The sequence below is a fragment of the Littorina saxatilis genome, linkage group LG10, assembly GCF_037325665.1.
Source record: "Littorina saxatilis isolate snail1 linkage group LG10, US_GU_Lsax_2.0, whole genome shotgun sequence".
NCBI lineage: Eukaryota > Metazoa > Mollusca > Gastropoda > Littorinimorpha > Littorinidae > Littorina > Littorina saxatilis.
In genome coordinates, this window is record NC_090254.1 from 45,646,113 (window position 1) to 45,653,612 (window position 7,500).

Below are 7,500 nucleotides of genomic sequence, written 5' to 3' on the forward strand. Positions count from 1 at the left end.
CTCCTCGAACTTTTACAAAAAAAATTGGCGGTAAAAAGAATAAAGGCAAGCACATTAAAACTGTTCACTTTAATGTGTTCGGAAGCTCGTGTGGATGCTTTACACAAAACAATTTCACATAAAAAACCTTAATTTGAAAGTTACAGCCATTCTGTTCTAAAAATACCACCAAAAATGTCTAATAAAATCATAACTAATTCCATGATCCCTTTTTGGGGGTGTGTGCGCATATTGTTAATTAATCGCCTTGGGGCAACCAACACTTCTGCAGTCTCCCAACATCTTCAAAGTAGGCTTTTACCTCGTCATAATGTCAATCTCAAAATTCACATTTTCTTCCAAGAACTAAAAATCTTTATTATCACTTTTCTCCAATTGTATTACTTTTATTTTATAGCCATCATAGTCACAGACTAGATGCATCAAACAGATTTTAAAAAGACCCAAAACTTAATTTTTTATGAATATTTTACACCCTTTTCACTTGGCGTACCAAACAAAAAACTCTAAAAAAATTCACAACTAATTGCATGTTCGCTTTTTGAGGGTGTGTACATATTGTTAATTACTCGCCTTGATGTAACCGCCACTACTGCAGTCTCCAACAGCTTCAAACTAGGCTTTTCCCTCTTCATAATGTCAATCTCCAAAATCACACATTCTCTTCTAAGAACAAAAAATCTTCATTTTTCACTTTTCTAAACTTTTCTTACTTTCAGAGCTTAGCCAAAATAGTCACAGACTAGATGCATCAAACAAGTTTTAAAAAGATCAAAAACTCAATTTGTTATGAATATTTTACACCTTTTTCTCTTGGTGTACCTAACCAAAAAGGCTAAAAAATCATAACTAATTCCATGTTCACTTTTTGGGGGTAGGCGCAGATTGTTAATGACTCGCCTTGAGGTAACCAACACTACTGCTGTCTAAAACAGCTTCAAACTAGGCGTTTACCTCTTCATAATGTCAACCTGCAAAATCACTAATTCTCTTCCAAGAACAAAAATTTTTCATTTTTCACTTTTCTCAACTTTTATTACTTTCAGTGCTTACCAATAATAGTCACAGACTAGATGCATCAAACAGATTTCAAAAAGACCCAAAACTCAATTTGTTATGAATATTTTACACCTTTTTCTCTTGGCGTACCTAACCAAAAAGGCTAAAAAATCATAACTAATTCCATGTTCACTTTTTGGGGGTAGGCGCAGATTGTTAATGACTTGCCTTGAGGTAACAAACACTTCAGTAGTCTGAAACATCATCAAACCAGGCTTTTACCTCTTCAAAATGTCAACCTGCAAAATCACTCATTCTCTTTCTAGAACAAAAAATCTTCATTTTTCACTTTTCTCAAATTTTCTAGCTTTCAGTGTATACCCATTATGCTCACAGACTAGATGCATCAAACAGATTTCAAAAATAACCAAACCTGGATTTCTTATGAATTGCAATAACACTCATTATCTTCCAACAAAAAAAAATCTTCATTTTTCACTTTTCTCAAATTATCTAACTTTGTGTGCATAACCATCATGCTCACAAACTATATGCATCCATCAAAAACATAAACACATAAAATACTGATTGTTTGAACAATATTTAACACCTTAGGGTTAGGGTTAGGGTTAGGGTTAGGGTTGACAACAATCACTTTGTGTTGGTGATAAGTGTTCACTATAGAAATTCAAGTACAATATTAATAAGATATATAATTAGCCAAAAAGGTATAAGTTAGGGATCAGGATTAGGAAATAGGATTAGAATAAGGCATAAGGAATAATCATCAGGATTAGGGAATACGATTACCGTAAGGCATGAGGGTTAGCCAATAGATTAGGGTTAGCAATAAAATTAGGGTTAAGGTTAGCTTTATGAATAAGGATTAGGAATAACACTAACTCTTAGGATTAGGGTAAAAATCAGAGATTATTCATTAAGGTTAGGAATAAACGTTAGGGATAAAAGATTAGGGTGTTCAAAGCATAAGGATTAGGGCAAAGATTAGGGTTCCTGTTTCTGTTAGCCATAAGGATTAGCATGAGGAATAAGGAAATAGGGTGAGGATTAGGGTTAGGGATAAGGGTTAGGGATAAGAGATTAGGGTGAGAATTAGGGTTAGGGATAAGGGTTAGGGATAAGGGATTAGGGTGAGAATTACGGTTAGGAGTAAGAAGTAGGGTTATGGATAAGGATTTGGGTCAGGGATAAGGGTTAGGCACAAGATATTAGGGTTAGGATTAGGGTTAGGATTAGGGTTAGGGATAAGAGTTAGGGTTCGGGTTCGGGATAAGGATTAGGGTCAAGGTTAGTGTTAGAAATAAGGATTAGGGATAAGGGATAAAATAATAGCATGAGGATTAGGGTTAGGGTGAGGATTAGGGTTAGGGTGAGGATTAGTATTAGGGATAAAAGTTAGGGATAAGGGAATAGGTTGAGGATTAGTGTTAGGGATAAGGGAATAGAGTAGGATTAGGGTGAGGGATAAGGGAATATGAATAAGGATTAGGTATAAGGTTAGGGTTAGGGTTAGGGTTAGGGTTGCAGATAAGGATTAGGGATAAGGGAATAGGGTGAGAATAAGGGATAAGAAAATAGGGTAAGGCTTCAGAATAAGAGAATAGGCTGAAGATTAGTGTTAGGGATAAGGGATAAGGGAATAGGGTTAGGGATAAGGATTAGGGTTAGGGATTAGGGTTAGGGATAAGGATTAGGGTTAGGGATCAGGGTTAGGGATAAGAATTACGGTTAGAGATAAGGGTTAGGGATTAGGGCTAGGGATAAGAATTAGGGTTAGGGATTAGGGCTAGGGATAAGGGAATAGGGATGATGGAATAGGGTTAGGGATAAGGATTATTGATAAGGGAATAGGGTGATAATTAGGGTTAGGAATAATGGAATAGGGTTAGGGATAATGGAATAGGGTAAGGATTAGTGTTAGGGATAAGGATTAGGGTTAGGGATAAGGATTAGGGTGACGATTAGGGATAAGGATTAGGGATAAGGGAATAGGATGAGGCATAGGGATTAGGGTTAGGGTTAGGGATAAGAGAATAGGGTGAGGATTAGGGTTAGGGATACGGAAATAGGGTAAGGGTAAGGGTTAGGGTTAGGGTTAGGGTTGCAGATAAGGGTTAGGGATAATGGAATTAGGGTGAGAATTAGGGATAAGAAAATAGGGTAAGGCTTCAGGATAAGGGAATAGGCTTAGGGTTAGTGTTAGGGATAAGGGATTAGGGTAAAGGATAAGGGAATAGGGTTAGGGATAAGGATTAGGGTTAGGGATAAGGATTAGGGTTAGGGATAAGAATTAGGGTTAGAGATAAAGATTAGGGTTAGGGTTAGGGTTAGGGATAAGGATTAGGTTTAGGGATTAGGGTTAGGGATAAGAATTAGTGTTAGGGATAAGGATTAGGGTTAGGGATTAGGGCTAGGGATAATGGAATAGGGTTAGGGATAAGGATTATTGATAAGAGAATAGGATGATAATTACGTTAGGAATAATGGAATAGGGTTAGGAATAATGGAATAGGTCAGGATTAGTGTTAGGGATAAGGATTAGGGTTAGGGATAAGGATTAGGGTTAGGGATAAGGATTAGGGTGACGATTAGGGTTAGGGTTAGGGTTAGGGTTAGGGATAAGGATAAGGGTTAGGGATAAGGATTAGGGTTAGGGTTAGGGATTAGGGTTAGGGATAAGGGAATAGGGTGAGGATTAGGGTTAGGGATAAGGATGAAGGATAAGGGAATAGGGTGAGGATTAGGGTTAGGAATAAGGGATTAGGGTTAGGGATTAGGGTAAGGACCCTACTGTACAAATCAAGAAATAGGTAAAAAAATGAAAAAAATAATAAAATTGCCAAAAATTAGTAAAAAGACAACAGAATAACCAAGTTGAAGCAAAGATGAAATTGTATTATTTTAAATAAAAAAATGTAAGCACAAAAAGTTTAAAGAAAAAGGAATACAAGTTTTTCACTAAACTTGACTGACTTGACCTACTTCTTTTACTTACTTTACTTACTGACTTGAAGTAGTTGACATCTGTGCTTGACCTAGTTACCAGATTGCCTTACTTGACTAACTTATTTGACCTATATTTTGACTTATTTCACCCATTTAAGTAACTTGACCTACTTACTTGAATGATTTGACTAATTTGACCCAAAAACTTCACCTACTTATTTGACTGACTGACTGACTGACTGACTGACTGACTGACTGACTGACTGATTGACTGATTTGACCTATTGAGTTCACAAACCTACTTGACGTATTTACTTGACTAACTAAGCTAATCAAAAAAATTGACCGAATGACTTAAGTAAATCTGATCAAAACTGACCTATTTACAGACTGAGCTACTGACTGACCTACTTACAGACTCATTCAATGACCTACTTAAGGCTGACCTACTTACAGACTTTGGTGCCACCCAGTCACCCAGCAAGCCACCCAATAAGGCAGCCAGCCAATAAGGCAGCCAACCAAATAGCCAGCCAACCAATTAGCCAGCTAACCAGCCAATTACCCATCCAACCAATTAGCCAGCCAGCTAGCCAACCAACCAGTCGGCGAACCAACCAACCAACCAACCAACCAACCAACCAACCAACCAACCAACCAACCAACCAACCAACCAACCAACCAACCAACCAACCAAATGTCTTACTTAGTGATTTACTGAGTAGTGACTTACTGACTTACTTACGTAGTTACTGACTTACTGATTACTTACTTATTACTTACTGATTGCTTACTTACTGATTACTTACTTACATACTTACTTACTTACTTAGTAATGACTTACCTACTTACTTACTTACTTACTTACTTACTTACTTACTTACTTACTTACTTACTTACTTACTTACTTACTGACTTAGTAACTAACTAACTAACCTACTTAACTGACCTACTTAATGACCCAATTCATTGCTTATTTACTTGTATTACGTTGTTTGGTAGCTACTAATTGACTCTTTAAAATGTTTAGTAATTGCACGAAGTTTTATTCTTAAATGGTTTTATTCTGATTTGGTGTGATTTGCAAATCGTACTATATCAACCCCCCGGGCCGCAGGCCTTGGATACAGTGATTGAAAAAAAAGCGATGTTCTCAAATGGTTCAATTCTTATTTGGTCTGACTCTGAAGTGTTACAGGTATACTTCTCCCCCTGGCCGCAGGCCTAGGATTAAAAAAAAAAGAAAAAAAAAATTATTAAGGGGAGATAATGACGTGTTCTTAGCACTGTTTTTGCTGACAGGAGTTGCTCCCCTTTGACCGTTGGCTGCATTTTATTGACTGTTTTGTCCCATTTTTGTAAATGTTTTTATTTCCTTTAGGGGAGATAATTACGTGTTCTTAGCACTGTTTTTGCTGACAGGAGTTGCTCTCCTTTGACCGTTGGCTGCATTTTATTGACTGTTTTGTCCCATTTTTGTAAATGTTTTTATTTCTTTTAGGGGAGATAATTACGTGTTCTTAGCACTGTTTTTGCTGACAGGAGTTGCTCTCCTTTGACCGTTGGCTGCATTTTATTGACTGTTTTGTCCCATTTTTGTAAATGTTTTTATTTCTTTTAGGGGAGATAATTACGTGTTCCTAGCACTGTTTTTGCTGACAGGAGTTGCTTCCCTTTGACCGTTGGCTGCATTTTATTGATTGTTTTGTTCCATTTATTTTCTTTAGGGGAGATAATTACGTGTTCTTAGCACTGTTTTTGCTGACAGGAGTTGCTCCCCTTTGACAGTTTTGCCTCTTTTTACTTTTACTTTTAAATTATTTTATTTATGGGAGCTAATTACGGTTTTTTTTGGGACAGATTTTTTGACAGGAGTTGCTTCCCTTGGACCATTTCTTTCAGCCAGCCAGCCAGCCAGCCAGCCAGCCAGCCAGCCAGCCAGCCAACCAGCCAGACCATTTCTTTCAGCCAGCCAACCAGCCAGCCAACCAGCCCATTTCTTTCAGCCAGCCAACCAGCCAGCCAGACCATTTCTTTCAGCCAGCCAACCAGCCAGCCAGCCTGCCCATTTCTTTCAGCCAGCCAGCCAGCCCATTTCGTTCTTTCAGCCAGCCAGCCAGCCCATTTCGTTCTTTCAGCCAGCCAGCCAACCAGCCAGCCAACCAACCAGCCCATTTCAGCCAACCAGACCATTTCTTTCAGCCAGCCAGCCAGCCAGCCAACCAGCCAGCCAACCAGCCAATATCTTTCAGCCAACCATCCAGCCAACCATCCAGCCAGCCTGCCCATTTCTTCCAGCCAACCAGCCAGCCAACCAGCCAGCCAGCCCATTCCGTTATTTCAGCCAGCCAGCCAGCCAGCCAGCTCCGTTATTTCAGTCAGCCAGCCAGCCAACCAACCAGACCATTTCGTTCAGCCAGCCAGCCAGACAGCCAGCCAATTTCTTTTAGCCAACCAGCCAGCCCAGCCAGCCCATTTCTTTCAGCCAGCCAGCCCATTCCGTTATTTCAGCCAGCCAGCCAGCCAGCCAACCATCCAGCCAGCCATCCAGCCTGCCCATTTCTTTCAGCCAGCCAGCCAGCCAGCCAGCCAGCCAGCCCATTCCGTTATTTCAGCCAGCCAACCAGCCAACCAGCCATCCAGCCTGCCCATTTCGTTCAGCCAGCCAACCAGCCAGCCAGCCCATTTCTTTTAGCCAACCAGCCAACCAGCCAGCCCAGCCAGCCCATTTCTTTCAGCCAACCAGCCAGCCCATTCCGTTATTTCAGCCAGCCAACCAGCCAACCAGCCAACCAGCCATCCAGCCTGCCCATTTCTTTCAGCCAGCCAGCCAGCCATCCAGCCTGCCCATTTCTTTCAGCCAACCAGCCAACCAGCCAGCCCATTTCTTTCAGCCAGCCAGCCAGCCAACCAGCCAGCAACCAACCAGACCATTTCTTTCAGTCAGCCAGCCAGCCAGCCAGCCAGCCAGCCAGCCCATTTCTCAGCCAGCCCATTTCTTTCAGCCAGCCAGCCAGCCAGCCAGCCAGCCAGCCAGCCAGCCAGCCAGCCAGCCAGCCAGCCATTTCACGTAGTATATGACATTGACCTTTTTGTTCTCAAATGGGGCAACTATTCTCAAATGGGGCAAAAATTCCGGAATGGGCTTTGTTATTCTCAAATGGAGCAAAAATTCCGGAATGGGCTTTGTTATTCTCAAATGGAGCAAAAATTCCGGAATGGGATTTTATTATTCCGGAATGGGTCACGTATTCTTAAATAGTAATATTCTCAAATGGGGCAAGCAACAATTCCGGAATGGGACTTTATTATTCCGGAATCGGGCATTTACCTATTTCATATTCTCAAATGGTACAAATATTTTTACGGCTACAACAGGTGCTCTATTTTTGCAGGGCAGAAAAATCCCGGAAAACCCCTGCGAGGGTCGTTAATATCTGCAAAAGATACACAAAACATGACCCGCCCAATCGCCAATCTGCAAATAATGTTTTTCACGTCATTTTACACTATTTTGGGTTACATAGTCGTGGT